This window comes from Macrobrachium nipponense, chromosome 6 (assembly GCF_015104395.2).
Source record: "Macrobrachium nipponense isolate FS-2020 chromosome 6, ASM1510439v2, whole genome shotgun sequence".
In the NCBI taxonomy this organism is placed as follows: domain Eukaryota; kingdom Metazoa; phylum Arthropoda; class Malacostraca; order Decapoda; family Palaemonidae; genus Macrobrachium; species Macrobrachium nipponense.
Genome location: NC_061108.1, coordinates 60,046,870 through 60,069,919, shown reverse-complemented (window position 1 = coordinate 60,069,919; position 23,050 = coordinate 60,046,870). Strand labels below are relative to the sequence as shown.

At 39.5% G+C, this 23,050-nt stretch overlaps 1 pseudogene; it reads left to right on the top strand.

Annotated features, from left to right (window-relative positions):
- Positions 1-23,050, top strand: part of LOC135216535 (kinesin-like protein KIF3A) — a 133,055-nt pseudogene that overhangs the window by 77,294 nt on the left and 32,711 nt on the right.

Sequence of the window (23,050 nt, the reverse complement as noted above, 5' to 3'; positions counted from 1 at the left end):
TGTTTAATTTATTATGTAAATTTTTAAGCTTTAAAGCCTTTCTGCATAAAATCTTTTTTTTTTAAATGGATTATTTTTATTTTTGTACATGCATAAATATGATACAAAAGTAATTACAGCACCTACAGGTAATGCATATACGTACATACTTTTACAAGATTCAATACCCATTCACAAAGTTAGTGCTCTTTTCAAAGATGATATCCCTTCAGAAACTTAAATTTCGGAAGTATGTACATACTAGTAAATACTAATTTAAATGTTCATAGCAAATACTAATTTAAGTGTTCATCTTTTAAGTGTAAAATCGGTATTGAGATTCTGTGCATACTATTTATGATTTTGAAATTATATACAAAGGCAGTATGTAATTCACAGTGTTTGTCACTATATAAGACCTTCATGGTCAATTAGTAAAACATATCAGAGACATAACAGAGTTGTCGTTCTGTGAAAAATACTATCTTAACCTTGGAGAAGAGTACTGGTACAATCTGTATGTACTCTGTTACGTAATTAGAGCACATACAGTTAATGTACTTTCAGAAGATGTGATCCCATTTGCACTTTTTAAAGATGATACCCCTCCAGATTTTTACCTCTTTCTCATAGTTATCCCTCACACTCGTACATTATTTTAAATTGATTGAATTTTACCTTCACCCTCTGCAAACATTATGTATGTACATACATGTTTTCTTTATTTATTTGAATTGTGTACCAACCTTCATTATAACAGACTTATGAAGTTTACCTAGTGACGCATGAGGGAAAAAAATGGCATCCCATGAATTAGGGGTAACGTTGGTATAGTACGTATATACGAAAATGGATACGTATGTACATAGTAGTTCCTGTAACTATTTTTACACCAACCAGTTATTTCTTTTTTAAGGGTAATGTATTTAAACTAATTTTTAAATCAAATTACAGTAACTTAATTTCATTTAATAGTTAGCTTGATACGTACTTAGGGAGCATGATTAGCATTATATTTAGTGTTCAAACTCTAGAATAAGCATTTATTACCATTTTTAGAGACCATGCCAAACTTATGTAAAACTTCCCTCATGCGAGGGGGTCTGGAACCTAACCTCACTTAAGTTTGGGGTACTACTCTATCTGGAAACAAGGCAGCACTCAATCATATTCTCTCTGACAGGCAGCAAGTTAAGTAAGTATATCTTAGTTTAACCGGACCACTTCTCTGGAAAAGATATACTGTACATGTATGTATGTAATGGGAGGGGAAGAAGTGTTGCCTATTGCAGTTCATTTCAATCTTTTGTCTTTTGATATCATAAGGAGTCTCTCTCTCTCTCTCTCTCTCTCTCTCTCTCTCTCTCTCTCTCTCTCTCTGTTATTGGCTGTTTATATATTTCTAATGGTAAAATGTTTCAGATGACATTGAAATATTAATAATACCAATTCAGTGGTATATTTTATGTAGGATGATTTCCTAAAGTATACATTTGGTATTTGAACTTTCAAGATAGGCAGATATAAGCATTTTTAGAGGGGAATTCTAACTATTCGTGGGCTCAAGCTATTCGCGGGGGTGTCTGGTACCCATCCCCGCGAATATGGGGTGAACACGGTACATACAAACCTGAGGTCCCATACCATTTAATGCCCACCTCATACCACCCCTGTCTGTTATCTGGGCCAAAAGGCAAATTGAATTGTTTACTTCTGGGCAGGCAGACTCCTGCCTACCAGATGGTAGTTTACTGCCTAACCACCTTGTTCAAAAGTTCAATGTTTGTTCCAGCTTGGCTGAAAATACGTAATTCCATTGGCATGGCTTCTCATCTACTAAATAGGCTGTTGATTTTTCTGGAATTTAAATTTATTCTTAATTTTTGCGAGAGATCTTTGAATACAGTATAAATTCACACTCATTTATAGTTGGTTGTTTAAGTAATGAACAAAACAGGATAATGGTTTTTTGAGATTGATGCCGAGTTCTTGAGGGGTATTGAAAAGTCCTTTGTGTGAAACAGGATATTTTTCATAGTTTAAACCACGTGTTGACGAGTAATGAATTGAATTTTGAACATGAATTGGGATACTTATTTAGAGTACATATAGGGCTAGGATGATGTTGAATAGTGGAACTGAATTCTTAGTATGAATTAGTGTTTTTTTTTTACCTTTAAACATTGCTGGTATTGGAGTAAACTAATATTTGTAATGTAAATTAAATGAATATTGTTTTGTGTATGGGATTTTAGTTCTTCATATATCAAGGACCAATGGTTTGTATATTTTGTAGGAAGAAATAATAAATTTTTAAAGTAATTCATATTTTTCATAACTATACTGCATACAAGCCTTAGGTCCTATACAGTTTAATGCCCACCTCATACCACCCCTCAGTCGGTTATTTGGGCCGAAAGGTAAATTTCTGGCCAATACTTTTGTCATTAGTATAGGAATTTAAAACCCTTCTAGGCTTCCTAAAACATACAGGCAGCCCCGTTTTATTGTGTTTACAAATATTGATTATTTTGTCTTTTTGGAGTCGTGTTTCTTTTGTCCGATCATTGTTGCAAGCATCATAACCCTGGAACATGCTCCGTAAACCTGGAAATAATTTCTGATGAATATAATTGAGAAGTTTCATAACCTCAGAACATCGTAAGCTGAAACCGTCGTCAACCGGGGACTACCTGTATATACTAACGAAGCCCACCAAATAAACTATATACTGTATAGGCATATTGTATACAGCGGGCCCTAGATAATCGCAGGAGTTGGGGGGCACAGCCACCCGGGATAAGCAAATATCTGCGTTATCACACCTCAGAAAACTAGGCTATACCCACCCCAACTGCTTACTTCAATAGTTAAAACACCAAAGATGTCTTACCTATAAAAACTTTTATAGGCTAACTGCCTATTTTAATACTAATTTAAACACCTAATATACCTTACACTTTCATATGGGTACTCATTATTGATTGGTCCATGCTATCCTATGTAGGTTGAAAATACACATGTACTTACTGCAACTTAACATTTTAAAACTAACAATGGCTGCTCCTATTAGTAATAGTAGAAGGGTATTGTCACTGAAACGTCCCCCTTGCTTACTTTATGCCGCCTTTGTTTGTGTGTGTATTTAGGTTATATGTCTCTATAATGTCAAAATCTTTTATAAATTCTTTCCTATCTTCAATTTCCCCTTCATAAGATCTGCAAACAAAAGTACTATATTAGCCAACAATTACTCTTTATTTTCGTGATTTGGCTACTGCACAAAACTAAAGTTAAGTATATCTTAGTTTTACCAGACCACTGGGCTGATTAACAGCTCTCCTAGGGCTGGCCCAAAGGATTAGATATTTTTACGTAACTAGGAACCAATTGGTTACCTAGCAATGGGACCTTCAGCTTATTGTGGGATCTGAACCACTTTATATCGAGAAATGAATTTCCATCACCATAAATAAATTCCTCTGGTTCCACGCTGGCCGAGCCGAGAATCAAACCTCGGACCGCCGGATTGGTAGATGAGCGCGAAATCTTCTCGTCTAACAAGGAACTTGCACAAAACTAAAAGTACATAGTATATCTATTCTGTGAATGAACATATTTATGATAAAAAAAAACATGATTTACTGTAATGATAGCACCCAACTATAACATTAATGTATAAACAGCAAAATACAATGATAAAAATCTATTTTTGTCTTTTGTTTATATTTAGAATCAGCTGATGGACGTTTATTACCGAAAGAATTATTTTGGTAAACAATTTATAGTTGCTAAAAGAAACTAATTTATTAATGGAATTATTATTATTTTTAACTTTGTACATAAAAGTTTATGATACAATAATTCATATTAGAGAGAGAGAGAGAGAGAGAGAGAGAGAGAGAGAGAGAGAGAGAGAGAGAGAGAGAGAGAGACTTGACCAGCTTAGGTCGAGAATAATAACAACATTGTGTTGTTTACAAATGAAATTCATATTTTAAATATTTTTACGGTGATAAGAAAGGAAACATCGATAGTGATAAAATATTCTCTTTTACACTGTTGTAATGTGTGATAATTACTTGAGTCAACTATAAAAGTTGTATTGAAGCACAGTTTAGTAAATCACAGAAAGAATAAAAATACGGCAACACCTATGTAGTACCTACAAATGTCGGGGACCATCTTGTTCTTTTATTATGATAATAATAGATCAGTATTAAGGTGGTGGTTTTTTTTTTTTTTTTTTTTTTTTTTTTTTTTTTTTTTTTTTTTTTTTTTTTGAAAAGTTGCTGTTTTAGAGAGAGAGAGAGAGAGAGAGAGAAAGAGGTTGTGATTTTATGAAATATTTAATTTAGCATTTTATTGATATTTTGCTATTTACATTCATATTAGTATCAGGAAATTAGTAAGTCATTTTTATTCTAAAAAACCTAAAAATGTATTTAATCTTGAAAATAAGATTAAAATACAGTATAATTAGTAAATCTTGCTCTTTGAAAAAATTTGCGATTTTGTTAACCCTTAAACGTCGAGCCGGTATTTTTGAAAGTGCTAGAGACTTCCCGTTTGTTGCAAAATGAAGGTAATTGATTGAATATTACTAGACTGTAAGTGTTGTAGTTTACAATTGCAGTTTTCGACCATTTTGGTCGAGTTAAAGTTGACCGAAGGTCAAATTTTTTCTATTTATCTTGCTTTATATGAAAATATTTCAAAACTGACAAAAGCCACAACCATGAGTTATTTTTAGTTGTATTCTACATGAAATTGTGCACATTTTCATATTGAAAACTTTATGTAACGGCTAATATAAAACGGTGCAAACATGACGACATCAGACTAAAGAATTTCTGATTTTTTCAGCAGTTACCGCGTGGATGTAAGGAAAAAGTTTTTTTCAAAAATTCACCATAAATTGAAATATTGTGCTAGAGACTTCCAATTTGTTGCAAATGAAGGTAAATGATTGAATATTACTAGAATACAAGAGTTTTAGCTTACAATTGCATTTTTCTACCATTTCGGTCTATCAAAGTGGACCGAAGGTTGAAATTTTGGCACATCGTTATTTATATGAAAATATTTCAAAACTTATAAAAGTACAACCATGGGTTGTTTTTTGTTGTATTCTACATGAAATTGCACACATTTTCATATATAAAACTCTATGTAATGGCTAATATAAAATGGTGCAAAAATTACGTCAAAGTGACGAAATAATTTCTGAGATGTGTCGCTGATGCATTTTAGTGCAAGAAGAAATAAATTTGTGCATGCGCCCCTGGGTAACGCTTATAAACAAAACAACAGCTTGATCTGTGAACTCCCAGCATCCCTCAAGGTGCATGATTCAAAAGTTTTCGCCAAGTAGGCCTATAACTTTTTCCACAAATTTTTAAAAAAAACTTTTTTTGCATCGATGTATCATACGTCAATTAAGCACCCAACAGACAATTTTTGTCGACATTTAATACATCCAATAGGCGTTTAAGGGTTAATTTTCCGGGATGTAGTACTATTTGGGATCCACAAAAAAGTAAGCAAAGTGTTTTATGATAAAGTTTAGAGCATAAGTATGTAAAATACGTGGGTAGTTTGTAGAATGGTGTAACCACTATCACGTTGTGTAAAAATAATACTTACATACGAACAAGACTGTAGGTTGGTGACGTCACGGTGATCATACGTATTTATTTTGCGGCTGAATATACATTTATGATAAAAAATTAGTTACTGTACTGATTACAGTACTGTACAGTAATATTAATTTAATCACATCAAAATAAAGTAATCAGTGCAAACTTGTAAACTTGTAAAGTGTGACGTCACGGTGATCATACGTATTTTATTTGTTCATGAAACTTACCTGTCAGATATATATATAGCTCTATTTTCTGAAGTCCGACAGAATTTTAAAAACTCCGACCACACGCAGTGGCGGCCATGGTGGTTAGTACCCATTCCCCCCCCGCCGCTGGGAGGCGGGTATTCAGGAACCATTCCCATTTTCTATTCATAATTTTTCTGTCGCTGGTGCTGAAAACACCTGTGAAGTAAAACCCGGTGTAACCAGAATCAAGGTTTTATTCAGTAAACAATTCCACTACAGTAGTACACTGCAAATAAAAAAAACACATTTGTTGAACCACAGACATAAACATAAATAACACTTGAGTTTAACTAAGAAAGGTACATAATCACACTCCTTATGAAAGACAGTTTAACCAAGAATATACACAAAGCATATAAACATACAAAGGGGCATCAAAGTAAACCTATACAAAGAATCAAGCATTGTACCATAATCTGGCAAGTCTACTGCTGTAATACGAGACACGTCAGCAAGGAACCACAAAAGTAAACAAAAGCTATCGACCACTAATATGAAACGTTTATTTTTACCACATTCTTCCCTTCTCAGTTAAGTTCACTTGGAGTAATCCTGAAGGTACTTTGGAGGTTGCCTCACTCTCTCTGACCTCGAATTGTGGAGGAGGTAGGCTACCTGTTGAGGGACTGTACGGGATTCCTGAAGAGTGTCATGCTGAGAAGCAATATCCACATGGGAGAGACCGCGTGCAATCTCCTGAGGAGCATTTGCAACCGACAATTCCTCAGGAACCTCGGACTGAGATACAGGAACCCCAGCATCTGTACTTTCACGGTTGTCACTAGCCATAGGAGCAAGATGTCTTAATGAAACCGTAGTCACCCTACCATCTGGAAGCTTCACATGAGCATACTCGGGGTTCGCCTCTACAATTTCAACCTCATCCACTAAGGGGTCGTTCTTGCTGTATCTTACATGACGTCTCAGGAGAGCAGGCCCTCCTTGGATGAGCCAAGTAGGCAACGATTGGCCAGTGGTGGACCTTCTACTATGCAGGAAAAGGCGCTCATGAGGAGTACAGTTCGTGGAAGTGCACAAGGCAAGGAGCGTATACAATGGAGGAGCATCTGGGAGAACAGTTTCCCACTGAGACACATCAAGGTTCCTTGTCTTAAGGGCTAATGTCAGAGTTTTCCATATAATTCCGTTATATTTTTCAGCCTGACCATTCCCTTTAGGGTTATAAAGGTGTAGTGCGACTGGTAGCAACACTTTCTTCATCAGGAAATCCTTCAGCTCTTCAGACATAAACATGCACCCCTGTCAGTGTGGATGTACGCTGGCATGCCAAACAAAGCAAAAAGTTGCACCAAACAACTGATGACAGTTCTAGTGGTCATATCTGCACAAGGGAAAACAAACGGGAACCTTGAAAATTCATCCACAACAGTGAGGAGGTACTTGTTTCTAGATTGAGAGGGGAACTGGGCCTTTGAAATCTAAGTTCAACCTCTCGAAAGGCTGGGTTGCTTTGATCAGTTGTCCCGAGGATTTGATGAATCGAGGTTTGAGCTCTAAACACACTTGGCAAGAGGTGGTAATTTTTCTCACTTCTTCTACCGAGTAAGGTAGATTCCGCCCCCGGACAAAATGCATCATGCGAGATATCCCAGGGTGACATAGGATTTCATGAAGTTCTCGGAGTTTATCAGAAGTAGTGGCACCACAGATGCGGGAGAGAGCATCAGCTGGTATGTTTTCTGTTCCTGGACGGTATACTATGTCATAGTGAAAACATGAGAGTTCACTCGCCACCTTGCTATTTTGTCATTCTTTATTTTACTGTTTGATTTAGAGTCAAACATAAAACTTTACACTACGTTGGTCAGTGATGAGCTTGAAGTGGTGTCCAATTAAGTAGTGTCTCCACTTCCTCAATGCCTCCACTATGGCATAAGCTTCCTTTTCCACTGAGGAATGTCCTTGTTCACTGCGAGTGAGAGTGCGGGAAAAGAAAGCCACTGGGCGATCATTCTGTGTCAGAGTAGCTGCTATCGCATGATCAGAGGCGTCCGTTTCCACAGTGAAAAGAGAGGAGGGATCAATGGCCGTTACCACTGCACTAGCAATGTCTTTCTTCAAGTTCCCGAGAGTTATGCAGTGCTTCAGTGGACAAAGGAAAACCATTGGCTTGTGTGAGAGGGCGGATTTTCTCTGAAAACTTTTGGTATCCATCTTGAGTAATGTGCAAGCAATCCCATGGTCATGCGAAGAGAAGCTGCATCTTTAGGGGGTGAAAGATTCCACAGTGGTTGCAAGCGTTCCGGATCGGGTTTGATTTCCCCATCCGTTACTGAATACCCAAGTAATCTAATGGATCTGACTTTGAAGTCACACTTCTTGTGGTTTAGAGTGAGATTGTACTCAGCCACCTTCAAAAACCTCCGTAAATTCTGGTCATGCTCCTCCTCTGTCTCACCACACACAGTAACATTGTCAACATAAGCAAAAGTACCTCTTACTTTTTCTTTCTTAAGGATTTCGTCAAGCACACGTTGAAAAGCTGCTACTCCCATTTTTCACTCCAAATGGAATGCGACTGAACTCATAAAGTTTTTGCCCCCAGCTTCAAATGCAGTGTATGGTCTCTCTTCTTCTCTTATTGCAACCTGATGGTAAGCACTTTTCAGATCTAAGGTACTGAACACCTTGTACCGTGCAATGTTGTTCACCATCTCGTCGATATTTGGCAAGGGGTAGGCATCAAGCTCGGTGAAACCTGTTTATGGTACGAGAGTAATCTATAACCATCCTCCTTTTCTGATTATCTCCCCTGATGTCACCAGCACTTGAGCCCTCCAAGGAGAATTACTAGGCCTTATTATTCCTTCCGACATCATACGCTCAGTCTCCGCTTCAATGAACTTCTTGTCACTCAAGGAGTATAATCTTGACTTATTAGCCACTGGTTTACAATCTGGTGTCAGGTTCTTGAAAAGGAAGGGAGGGGTCACCTTAACAACACCTAGTGAACATATCTTCAAGGGAGGTTTTTCTCCTCCAAAATCCATTTCCAGACCAGAATGTTTCCTCAGGAAGTCATGCCCTAGTATCACATCACTACATAAGCTTTGTAAACACCTTCAGTTCAACACCGTGTAAAGTCTCTCCTTGCAACTCCAAGTCCACAGTGCACAGACCTAAGATGTTTGAGGACAGGGATTCATCAGCCATAGAGACTTTTCCATGCTCTGGAGACATAGTTAGTTTGTTTAGGTCCACTACATCATGACGCACAAAAGCTGTCTGAACTCCCAGTATCAATAAGGGCACTGACAAGGCTACCATTAGCTTGAGAGGTGTTATGGATTTTTCAAGACACTTAGGGGAGGCCCCCACTATTGAAGCTAGCATTGCTGCGGAATGTTTTGGGCTAGAAGAGCCACTCACCTGTTTCACAGAGCGGCACACCCTAGCATAATGCCCTTGCTTCTTACATTTCAAACACACTGCGTGTTTAGCAGGGGACACTGAGTCCGGGGATGCCGGTTGTTCCACACATCGAGCACCAGAATAGCAGCTGCAGAAACAGACTCACTGTTATTTTCAGCACTAGATGATTCCTCCTCTTGACTCACTGCTGACACAGCAGCATTGACAGGTTCTGCTGAAGAGTAGGAGGCTGAATGCTTCTGGGCCATTTCCAGAGTGCGGGCCTGTTCATAAGCAGTATTTAGGTTCAGTGTCCTATTCTCCAACAGACGCTGGGCGTATTGCACACGAGACCAAACCATTAATGAAGGCAATCCCGAACATAACTGTCACAACGCTTCCTCCGCAGTTTACACTTTTGAATTGGCAGTCCTTAGCAAGTAGCTCAGTGCCTGCAGGAACTGATCCAGACTCACCTGAGTTTTGCTGCGAGTGGCAAGTAAATGTCTGGCAAATATTTCATTCTTTGGTTTCACGTACAAAGATGTCAGAACCTCTTCAGCCTTCTCATAAGTCTCACACTCAGAAATAAAGTCATACACACTAGGAGCCACATAGTTAGTGAGAAGAACCAGTTGTCAAGTGTAGGGTAGTCAGCTGCACTGCTTGAACGAAGTTTGTAAATGTCCTCAGCCAGTGTGTCCACTCCTTGGCGGCCTGGGCAGAGTCAGGGTCCACCTCGAACCGGGAGGGTGTAGAAGCCGTTCCATGGCGATTGAATTGTTTTACTGAATAAATTGAAGTAAACCCGGTGTAACCAGAATCAAGGTTTTATTCAGTAAACAATTCCACTACAGTAGTACACTGCAAATAAAAAAACACATTGTTGAACACAGACATAAAACATAAATAAACACTTGATTAACTAAGAAGGTACATAAAATCACACTCCTTATGAAAGACAGTTTAACCAAGAATATACACAAAGCATATAACATACAAAGGGCATCATAAGTAACCTATACAAAGAATCAAGCATTGTACCATAATCTGGCAAGTCTACTGCTGTAATACGAGACCACAAGTCAGCAACCGGAACCACGAAAAAGTAAACAAAAGCTATCGGACCACTAATAGAAAACGTTTTATTTTACCACAAACCTGTTTTCAGTACCTCCGTCTTAGGATTTTGGAAACTTCATTGCCGCTAAGTATCCTAATTGTCTTTTGATTTATTTACTTGGATTGTGGGATTTGTGGCTAGGCATACGCTATCTTAAATTGATTTGAATTTGATTTCATTTTTGCATAAAATATCTGAATCTAGTTAGGCTAGTTTCAGACGGGGTTGTCTGCAAGATAGGGTGTGGCTACCGAAAGCTTCGGTAGATCCGCACTTGGTATGTACGAGGGGTATGGGTCTTGCTTCTTTGTTGAGATTTGTCATGTAAGGAGTGTGAGACTTTGTCTATTTCCGTAAGGAAGACGTATGATTCGTATGTACGCAATTAATCATAAACTGTCTAATTCCGTAAGGAAGACGTATGATTCGTATGTACTCAATTAATAGTAACAAAAGTCAGGGTAGTGAACCTGCTAACCTTCCTGTAGACTTTATTTTGCCTAACCCTGTAGTATGGCCTACGGGCTATGAATATGTCTACGAGAGGTGCTCGCTCTCCTTCATTGCTGTGAATGCTACTTCTGTAATTGTTACTCCTAACCCTGCAGTGTTGCCTTTGTGGCCCTAAGCAGTGTCTGTAGAGGAATTGCCTTTCTCTGATACTCTTTCGATTCGTATCTTAGAATCGAAAGTGCTTGCTTTAGAGAGTAAAAGTGAAGTGCAGAAGTGCAGTGATACCCCTTGTGTAGTGGAGGGTGCGTCAGATCGGCCTCGTTTCGCCTCTTAGCCGGGACCTCTGCTTGACTCCCAGGAACCCGGGGAGGGAGCATGTCGAAAGCCTAAGGAGGGTTACAAGGAACCCCCACCGATCTGGCGTGCCTTCGGCAGTTTCTGATGAAAATCCCAGACTGCCAAAGTGCGTGCGCTGTGCACGAATCCTGAAAGATTGCTTCTCGTCCTCCGAAAGCGTCCTCCCCATGCATGGGGTTGGAGCTTTCGGAAGGACTCGCGCCCTCTAAATAGAAGCTTTATAGAAGAGGACGCTTCACGTCCTCTCTCTCTCTCTCTCGTTATGCGTTTCAGTGAGAAGTAAGAAGGCGAACGTCGCCTGAACTCGTGTCCGTCTTTCCACCGAGAAATACGTAAAAGAAGTCATAGTAGCAGGAAGCTTTTGAGAGCGGTCGGGCGCCCGGGACGCTCGGATGGACTCCAGGCGCGTGAGGGTGCACGCCAAGTGCGCCCAGTGGACCGCCGAGTCGGCGCTCCAGTGGACGCCGAGCGCGCTCCAGTGGACGCCGAGCGCGCTCCAGTGGCGACGTCCGCGCGCGCGCCAGTGGACGCCGAGCGTGCACCAGCGCACGCCAGGTGTGTCGCCTGGCTGAACGTTTCTGTTTGAACTCTTCAAGCTCTTGTTTCAGATATGGGCCTAATACGTTTTACCTCTACCTCAGGTGATACCTTCTACCTCACCTGCAAAGAATGTGAAGTAGCAGTGCTTCGGAGGAAGTTTTAAAGTGAACAGACAACTTCTTCTTCGAAACCCAGCAAGACATCGGGTTTCGTGTATTCAAGAGGTCTCTGTCAATTAATATTGCTTTTCGCATAGGTGGATGGAGTTAAGGAAAGCTCAAGGGAAGATCTCGTTTGCTCTACCGCAACCTTTGCCATTCTGCCAATAAATTTAAGTTGCCACTACCGCAGTCAGACTTTGCGATAAGGCAGTTACGGGTTTATGTAAGGCTCAATGTCCTGCACGTCAGGACTCTCGGCAACGTTCAGTGGGATTCTTGCAAAGGCACTTCATCAAAAGGACGCTCTTCAGGAAAGCGCAAGACAGGACTTCCTTTGCCAATACTGCCAATCAATTTTAAGCTTTAGCAGGCATTAGTTGTGATTATCGGCGAGCGGGAAAGGGAGGAAGCTGGTTGGAGAGTTTCTTCCTCTTCCCAGGATAATTTTGCAAGCTTTTTAGCCCATCTGAAAGGGTTTTTCAGATGATAGATTTTGTTAGTTTTCTAGTCGGGACTACGCTGCCGAATTGAACATCGTCGTTCTACCTGCCGTAAGCCCAGTCTCTTAACAGGATTCTTGCCCCTTCCTCGTTTGAGACGGGAATCGGAAAATTAAATGCTTGACTCCTGGATTACGTTTTGTCAATTCAGTGACTTTCCCCCATTGACAATATACTTTCGTTTTGTCAAGTAAGTGGTATCCCCTCATTGACAAAATATCTCTTTGTCCCGTAAATGGGTTAGTTCTCATTGACAAACATCTCATTAACTTGATATTGCGTAAGCGAATAAGCTCTATTGACAAGATTCGGAAGAGCTCTCATTCGTCATTCGCAGACTCATACAGAATAGACTTGTAGACTACGTCAATGAACGCTTATGTCCAGTAACATAAGAAGCTTGAGCTGACTGCTTCGATTCTCTTAAGTTTTGTTCATGAAACTTGCCTGTCAGATATGTATGTAGCTGTATTTCCGAATTCAGCTATATATATGTCTGCCAGGTAGTATGAACAAACTTTATTGTGATATTAATTTCATATTTTGCCTTGCGTTATTTTGACTTCTGGTTGGTTCAAGTCATATACGCTTGCTGTAGTTACCTCTTCGGATGGCAAACCGAGAGGTCTATTGTCTATTTTAAGGACATTTAATCGTTACTCCCTGCAGCCTTCCAGGAGTTTCCGATTTATCTTTTACCGTTGTTATGGTAGTGTTCTTGGACGACACAAACGCATCTATATATTTAGCGTTTTCTGTTTCGCTTAAATATACCAGCTTGAGAGTCTTTCTGCTCAAAAAATAACGGACCTATTTCTTCGTAGAATAGGGTAGCTGGCAACCCAGACATAAGTTAAGAGACGACGTTCGTAAGCTGCTGGCTGCTGCTGTCACGCTGTGTCTGTCCTCCAGTCCAACCGAGCCAGTAACAGATCGGGCGCTGTCATGCGCGGTATCTTACTGTCTCTCCTCTCCTGCGGGATTGACTGACTAACCGTATCTCTGTGCTGGCGGTTACGTCTCTCCGCGGGATTGACTGGGACTAACTGTATCTCTGCCCTACAATCACGGACTTTAGCCTAAGATTGAGGGGATTTCTTACGTGAATGAATAAACGTTGCATTCGTTTTGCCTTACTATGTCAACAGAGTTATCTCTTAATCCTTTCGGTGCTCGTTACCGCACGGTATAGAAACTACGAGTCTACCGCAACATTGCACTTTTATATGCTCTCCTGCTTAGGCAAAGCGCAGCCTTATTAGGAAGTAAGCATACTCGGGAGGGGAATGGATGAGCTTGCTGGGGACCATTTCCTTCCTGAAGAAGTTTGTTTCCCCGAATAGACTGCAATTCAGACCACAGTTTTTTCTACCGGGAAACTGAAATATTATTCAAGATCTAGGAATGATTCTGAACATCTCTCAGTGCGTTTATCACCTGAGGTGATAGAAAGAAGGTGCCGGACATCTGGATAGGGTTTCAGATGTCCTGGATCTTAATCTGAAAGAAGTAAAAGCGATTCGGTAGTCCCTCCAGTCCTCGTAACGAGTTTTGGGAACCAGTGGTCCAGATCAACTCTGATATTCCACAGCTCTCTCATATCTTTAAGAAGTATCTTCTCTCGGTCCCTGTTCGAGTTTACGAGAAAGCCTATTATAACAACAGGCGTAGAATGTAACGATCCTCTAGAGGTTCGTTACAGGATTGCAAAAAGTCCGTACGAATCGTCTCGATCGACGGCAGCAACTATTGACTTCCGAGTGGAATCTTTCTTTAGAATAATTGAGAGTTGTGGAGACTTTAGGGACGCCCTTTCATTCTTCTCTTCGATATGTTGAGGACGAAGAGGCTTCTTCTTCTCTGCTCCCTTATTCTCGATCCGGGATCGGTACCATTAAACGCCATCCTATGATATTGAACGGGGATGGATATTTAGTCTCTTTTCCCCTTTTTTCAATCGCTTAGGAAAATGTAATAAGAGGTTTATGACGTCACAGGAGCGACAATGACGCTGATCGCCCCATGTTGGCCTTCAGGATCCTGGTTTCACAGAGGTCACATACTTCCTAGTTCACTTTCCAAGGACCTTTTCCGAGAGAGTCGGTCTACTCTAACTCGAAAGGTACCTATAACCTCTCCGCTCTGAGTCTGACTACGTTCAGGGCGGACTATCGATGCTGACAGGTTAACCAATAAGATTACCGTCTTCCATTTCCGTCTGAAGAATGGGATAAGCTGGCAGTCACAACTATTAAAGAATACGCAAATATGTTGTTGACGGCCTTTGGGCTCAGAGATTTGCGTCTGTCAAACAACAAAGCCCTTCACGATCTTTGAGTTCTGTGGAATCTCGAACCTCGCTCACCATCTACTTTTGTCTCACCTGTTTTTCTCAGAGTCAGACACTCGTGCGAGATCAGGCGACATATAGTAGCCCTGAGTTTCTTGTTGACGAAGTCGGTTTGCGTTAATACACCCCCGATGATCGTGTAACATGAGACCAGGTTTGACTGTCAGGCATTCTTCCTTCGGGACTGAATCGCCTTTTTGCTCCTCGCTCCTTTCTCCTGGCACAGAAGCTCGAGTCAGGAGTTGATTCGCTGACGACGTTGGGTTGCGTTGATACACCCCCAAGGTTTGCTTAGATTGAACGCCCAGGCAGTCCAGCACTCATCCTTCAGCGAAGAATAGTGCCTTATGGTCTTCAGGGTACAGCCTTGCTGTCCTTGATTCGTCTGACTGGTCAACTGGTCGGTCACCTGACTTTAGTAGTACGGACTGACTGTGCATGTCCAGATCGAAGCTTCAATATGGAACTTAGACGTAGTCTGAAGTTCTTGATGTCAAAGCATTCGAACCTCTCCTACCTGTTAACTTCTTGCATGTGATCAGGAAGGCCTTCTTCTAACCACCCTAGATACGACAAAGAGGGTTAGTGAGATTTTAAGCCATCGTTACAAGTTTTGGCTTTAGAGAACACAAGGCGGTGTGCTCTCTAACCCTTCGTTGTGCCTAAGAATGGTAACCCGTTTTGTCCTTGGGCCAGGAGCTTGGAAGCAAGGATGGCACAAGTTAGTGGGCAGGAGCCAGAGAGAGTCCTGTGCCCTGTCGGGTCTCTCAAGTTTTATCTACATAAAACTCAAGAAAGTCGAAGTCATTCGGGCAATCTGCAGTGTTCGAAAAAGACCAGACTTGCCCATATCGAAGAACAGCCTGGCTTTAGTGTTAAGGAGTTCTTTCAAAAATGCTCCTTCATTGTGTTTGCACAAAGATTTGAAATCTTTTTATCTGAATGCTCACGAGGTGAGGGCGCGGGCTCGGAAGCATTTCAAACAGAGCATGGCACTCAGCAACATCCTGAGTACCATGTTTTAGCGAAGCAACTCTGTGTTCACTTCACACTCCCTGCGAGATGTGAAGATGGCATATGAGATCTGCTGCTCGCTAGGGCCATACGTGTCTGCAGACACATCTTGGGGGCAAGAAGTACCACTCATCCTATCCTGTAGAAAAATGGTTAGGAAGAGCTCTTAATTTAGTTGTTGAGTCGCCGACAACGGCGACTTCTAACTCTTAAGCCTTAGTTAACACACCTTAACTTGGCTAGGTTGGTCAGGTGGTGATATATATATTTATATATATATATATTTATTTTTTACTTCTTAGCCCTCATGGTATGGTCAATATGGTCTAGTCACTTCGTGGTCTCGCCCCTGTTGACAGATCATCTGGAGTGCACCAGCTATATAGGTCTCTACCTCGCTGGCAACTCTAGTAGCACAAGCAGACTTACGTGGCAGTAACCACGAAGCCAGCTATGCTAACCAGGTGGAACCAAGATGTAAATCATCTGCATGCATTTGTTTCCCAAAATCCTTCTATTCTGTCCCTTCCCACCTCCAAAGGTGGGATTCAGCTATATATATATCTGACAGGTAAGTTTCATGAACAAAATGATATTGTTATGATACAATAAAGTTTGTTCATACTTACCTGGCAGATATATATAATCAAGTACCCACCCACCTCCCCTCAGGGGACAGTGGAAATAAAAATTATGAATAGAAAATGGGAATGGTTCCTGATACCCGCCTCCCAGCGGCGGGAATGGGTACTAACCACCTGGCCGACCACTGCGTGTGTCGGAAGTTTTTAAAATTCTGTCGGACTTCAGAAAATACAGCTATATATATCTCTGCCATGGTAAGTATGAACAAACTTTATTGTATCATACAATATCATTTTTTGCGGCTGAATATACATTTATGATAAAAAATTAGTTACTGTACTGATTACAGTACTGTACAGTAATATTAATTTAATCACATCAAAATAAAGTAATCAGTGCAAACTTGTAAACTTGTAAAGTGTATTTTTGTCTTTTGAAAAATGCTTCCTCCTAGAAATTATTCCTTGAAGAGGCTTTTTATTATGAAGATATGCCATTAATATATAAGATAGGCATTTTATTATGGAGATATAACAATAATATATAGGGTAAAAATGGTTTATTTGCTTTGACGCTTCGTCGCCGATCGCAAACAATACATAATCTATAACAATTATCGTTTGCATGACTGCATTGTTTGGAGAAGTTAATTAAGTTCTATCAAAATAATAATGAAGTTTGAATTGAAAGTTAATGTTTTCCTAAATGTTATTACTATCGTAATTACATTACTACTATTGACATTTCTAAAAGGTTAACAAATGATAAAGGTCGCTGTGAACGCAATGTAACTCAATGTTTACATTTGTTGCTGGTCACTCCAAGTACAAGTTGATGGTAATGATGTGGTATTATTCCATGAGTAGGCTATTTATTATGAAGATATACCAATAATATACAAGGGGAGAATGGTTTTATTACCTTTATTGTCTGTTAATATCATAGTGTGAATCTGCTCATTCATGTTGGTGGTTATCGGACTGCAGTCGAGGCTTTGCCTACCACGGACAAGCCCACGATGCTGCGATTCATACCAGCGTTATAGACTGAGAAGTAGTCCAAGGAAAAACCTGTGGTTAAGTGATCCCGTGATTACTGATCCGCGACTAAGGGATTCCCCACTGTATAGGTTCATTGTTTATCAGTATTGGTATCGACTTTAAAAGTTGGTATCGGCCCAAAATTTGGTATCGGTGCATCCCTAGTTTATGCCTCATGTTGATGAGTAATAAATTGAGTCTTGAACATGAGGTGTTTATTTAGATTAGTATAGGGCTAGGGTGATGTTGAATAGTTGAACTGAATTCTTAGTGTGAATTACCATAGTATTTTTTTCACCTTTAAAACATTGCTTATATCGGAGTAAACTAATATTTGTAACGTAAATTAAATGAATACTATAGCTTTGTATGTAGGTTTTGAGTCTTTTTGAAAATATGATTCTACATTTAGCTTTCTTCCAGATTTTTAGTAAGAGTCTCCTACTTGGAAATATATAATGAAGAAGTTCGAGACTTGCTGCGACAAGACCAGTCGGTCCGCCTGGAAGTCAAAGAACGGCCTGATGTTGGTGTTTATGTTAAGGATTTGCTGACGCATGTGGTACATAATGCTGATGAAATGGACAAAATCATGACATTTGGAAATAAAAATCGTAAGTTTTACCTAGTTACTTTCATGTTATTTGGAATGAGAGTCACATACTGTTAAAGTTGGCTTATATCCTATGCCATTACGTGTGTTCTGCATTCAGAATAAACAAAATGATGGTTGGAGTATCTTTGTAATCATCTGTTTCTCACCAGGCAGCATTGGAACGCTTAAATTCTTGTCAAAACCCTTCATGCCGTGTCCTTGTGCATACAGTGTGAATCAGCAATAATTTTTACTATTACTGGTTGATTTTATCCTGTACAGTAATGTTCTTGTTTTCTGTTTCTGCATTATGCCATGCACAGCAAGCACAGATGAAAGCATTGGGCTGTTTAGGAACGAGTTTTGTTTAAACCAAATGTTTTGATTGTGCACGATGGCCACATGTTATCCCTGCTGTTGAGGCACAAGTGTGGTTTTTCTTCTCATTTTAAAGAAAATGAGTGATCAGATAAGAGGATGAATAATTTTGTGAAGTAACGGAATATGCAAGAGGCTGATAGATTACATAGGCAATTCATTAGGGCCAGCTGTAGCCTACTCGGTCTATTTTTCTTCCAGTGTTGCTTCTCCTCCATTACCCAATAACTTTATTCTTTTCTTGCTTCCTTTGCTCCACCATCTTATGTTCCCTATGTGGTTTATGAGAAAAATGATAGGTAAATTGGGGAATTTTTTTATATCGGTTAGAAATTTGACTATATATATATAAGAGTGAAGATTGCATGTTTTTTATTGGTTAGAAATTTGACCGCATACATTAGAGTGAAGATTGCGGTCTCCCCCTTTCGTGATTGACCTTTTTTTGGTTACCCTTGTGAGAAAAAGGTCACCCTTGTGAGAGAGAAGGTGTTGGAGCCTTTATCTGTCAGTAGCCCACCCTCTGGACTACCTGTGACAGAGAACTAAGGTGTGTCTCAGGGCCAGTGCCTGTGCCCTTCGCCACCTTTTTCCCAGCTGTCTTCTGGCTGGAATTTGACACATGCTGCAGAGGATTTATTAGGTAAGGGTTACCTAATCAGTCTTGTTGACTGGCTCAGGTATCATCCTTTTCTGGAGAAAGTGATACTGGTGGAGTTACTTAGAGATTATAGACTTAGTATTACTTTGTTTCAATAGTTTCTGAACAGGCCATCAATTCTTCTGTTGTTAATCATTTACTCGCCCTGTATTCTTTTCCGATTGGGATGATAACCCTCCCAATTTTACTCAGTTCCCCCTTTATTGTCTCATACTTGTCACCTTTTTACAGGTGTTCCTACTTGTAATAATGGCTCTTTTGTTTCTGCAGATTATTAATCTAGATTAAGCCTTAAGAGCCAGGCTAAAAAAACATATGCAGGACACCTGATATGTTAAACTTTGAGGTTGGCCAAATTAGGAAAAAACACCAGTGGAAAATGGAAGATATGGAAATGCACAAGATGTAAGAAAAGTTGAAAATTACTATTTACAACTCCTTGTGGGGCCTCTTTTCCAAGGCAGTTGTAAATTTTTCCAAATTATACATATTTTTTCTAATAATTTAATTTAATTTTTTGAAATTATAATTACAGCTTACACAATATCTTAATAGATAAGAACTAAAATCAGTGACAAATTCTAAATATATTTGTTGTAAAATATTTATGTAGATATACCGAGATGGAAGATGTAGTAACTTTTCATAATTATACATGTTTTTCTAATATTTATTTGAAAAATTACAATTATAACTGACATACTATCATAAAAGATAAGACCGAAAACCAACAACAACATCTAGGTATATTTATGAGTCAAGCAAAGCCAGTCTAAAAGTTGCCATTAGTAAATTTATGGGGTATTGAATAAGGGAACCTCTTTCCCACCCAATTTCTCCAAATCGATGGCACATAATATTGATACATACTCACTAGGAGGTAATCCGTCCACCCCTCAAAACCTGTTATTTTTACATTACTCATATGAGGGTATCCGTCCATTAAAGGTTAAGCTAGTTTTGTGCTAGAATGGGCTCTTGTTTCCCAAAAGGGCATTCGCCTCATAAAGTGTTATGCAGATGCCTCCTGCTGTCATCCTTGTTCTGTGGTGATATCATGCAAGAATGCGCTAGTATCTGCTCCCACCTAGCCATCTGGAACTTACCAGTGGCATCCTGTGATATCATTGTTGTCATTCCCTGATATGTTTCCTTCTCTGGTATTAATTGCCTCACTCTCCTCATCCATAGATTGTCATTTTGTACCATTTTTGTTCTTGCTTTAGGCTTAACTGTTTTCAACCCTGATTTGGTTGGTTTTCCTTTAGTTTTGAAGTGACACATAGTTCATGTTGTACCTTTTTCAGTCCTATTTGCTAAAGATTAATCCACTCACTCTTTTGTATGCTACTATTTCACTCCTGTTAAAATGAGTAAGAAGTTGATATTGATTATGAAAAGGTGCATTTCAAGAAAAACCAGTGCCATTTGGAAAAGTAAAATGTGAATGCTAGTACTGTCAACCTCACTATTCACGAACTTTCGATAAGCGGACTCACCTATTTGCAGATTTTCTGTGGAACCTATTTATAAATTATTCTTTGAAATGTCGCCTATTCATGGATTTTTCTTTGGAACATATCTATAGATTTTTTGCGGGAACTTGCCTATTCTCAGATTTTTTCGTTATTTAGTAGTGCAATATTCTGTAATTTCTTATTATTTACTGTAATGATATCATAGAGTGATACAGGCAGTCCCCGGTTATCGGCAGGGGTTCCATTCTCTGCTGGGTGCTGGTAAGCGAGAACCGCCATTAACTTAAGCTGGTATTAAACTAGTCATTTCTTGCTTGCGGTTTTGGCCAGCATCCAGCCGATGCTCACGAGCAAAAGTGTTGTATCGTCACACTAGGAATGCGTGGTTTCGAGGAGCCGTAGGAAAAAGTAAACAAAACTGATCAGCTGATATCATTATGGCGCCCAGAAATTGTCGGACTGTTGCAAGATGTGCTGCAGTGGTGTATTTCTCGGAAACTTACGTGAATGCAAGAGTAACAAAAAACGGTTGTGGGTTCGAGACTGGCTCAGGAGAAGAGAAGTCAAAGGTCTGAGAGTACATCCTATCAGCAGCAGCCATCTTGTTTGTTTACACTACGCTGTGGCTCGCGGATCGTGCCTGCTGCTTCCTATTCTGTCAGGAAGCTAAAATCTCGAGATAAAAGCTCCTGGTTTTTCATTTTTGCCAGCAACGGCTCGAAGCTGGAGAAAAAAGGCCTCGTGTGAGGCCACATTTAAACGCATCAATTTATGGCACTTATGGCGCCGATTTTCGTTTAATGGTGCTTCTGTTAGATATGTTAAGGCACCATAACTGACACTTGTTGTGTTATGGCGCCATGATGTGCTGATTTTGTGGAACTAGACAAGCCCCATATAACTAGATCGCCATTAACCAAGACCACCGACAACCAGGGACTGTCTTAATGTAAAATAGGCAGTCCCAAGTTATTGGCAGGGGTTCAGTTCTCGGTGGGGAGCTGATAAGTGAAAACCGCCATTAACCAAAACTCAATGATTTATGGGAACTTAGGGTGTCGAGTTTCGGTTAACGGTGCCGATAATCGGTTAATGGCGCCTCTGTTAGGTATGTTATGCCACCATAACATACCTAACATATATAAGAATATGATAACATATATAAGAATAGGATAACATATATAAAAATAGGATAACATATATAAGAATAGGATAACATATATAAGAATATGATAACATATATAAGAATATGATAACATATATAAGAATAGGATAACATATATAAGAATAGGATAACATATATAAGAATAACTTAAACTGGAAAAGAAACGGATGTGGTTTACCTAGACTTTGCAAAAGCTTTTGACAAGGTAGACCATAATATATTAGCGAAGAAAATTATAAAACGTAATATATTGGACAAAGTAGGAAGATGGATAAAAGAATTTTTACACAACAGAAAACAGATAGTTATTGCAAACGATGATAAATCGGATGAAGCCAAGGTAATATCCGGTGTGCCACAAGGTACGGTGCTAGCTGCATTGCTGTTTGTTATTATGATTGCAGACATAGACAGTAATGTTAAGGGGACTGTAGTGAGTAGTTTCGCTGATGACACAAGAATAAGTAGAGAAATTACGTGTGATGAAGATAGGAACACACTACAAAGAGATCTTAACAAAGTATATGAATGGGCAGAGGTAAATGGGATGGTATTTAACTCTGGTAAATTTGAATCAATGAATTATGGAGGTAAAGAAGGAATGCTGTATGCATATAGGGGACCTAATAACGAGACAATCACAAATAAGGATGCAGTTAAAGACCTTGGTGTGATGTTGAATAGGAACGTATTGTGCAATGATCAACTAGTCATTCTATTGGCAAAACGCAAAGCAAAAATTGGAATGTTGTTATGGCACTTCAAAACAAGAAAAGCTGAACACATGATTATGCTTTATAAAACGTATGTACGTAGTCCACTTGAATATTGCAATATGATATGGTACCCACACTATCAAAAGGATATTGCATAAATGGAGAGTGTACAAAGGTCCTTTATAGCTAGAATAGAAGTTAACAATCTTGATTATTGGGAAAGACTACAATTTTAAAAATTATATAGTCTAGAAAGGAGAAGAGAATGCTTCATGATAATACTGGCATGGAAACAGATAGAAGGAATTACCAAAAACATCTTGGAGCTAAAAATATCAGAAAGAGCAAGCAGAGGTAGATTAATAGCACCCAAAAACTATACCAGGAAAACTAAGGAAAGCACACAGGACATTAATCCACTATGCACCAGCATCAATAATGCAGCATCTATTCAATGCGCTGCCAGCTCACCTGAGGAATATATCAAGAGTGAGCACAGATGTGTCTAAGAATAAGCTTGTTAAATATCTAAGCTGCATCCCAGACCATCCAAGATTGAAAGACGCAAAATATACCGAAAGATGCATTAGCAATTCTCTGGTAGACATTAGAGGTGCCTCACACTGAGGGACCTGGGGCAACCCAAACAGGCTGTAAGGTATGTAAGGTAATACTTAGATATATAAGCAT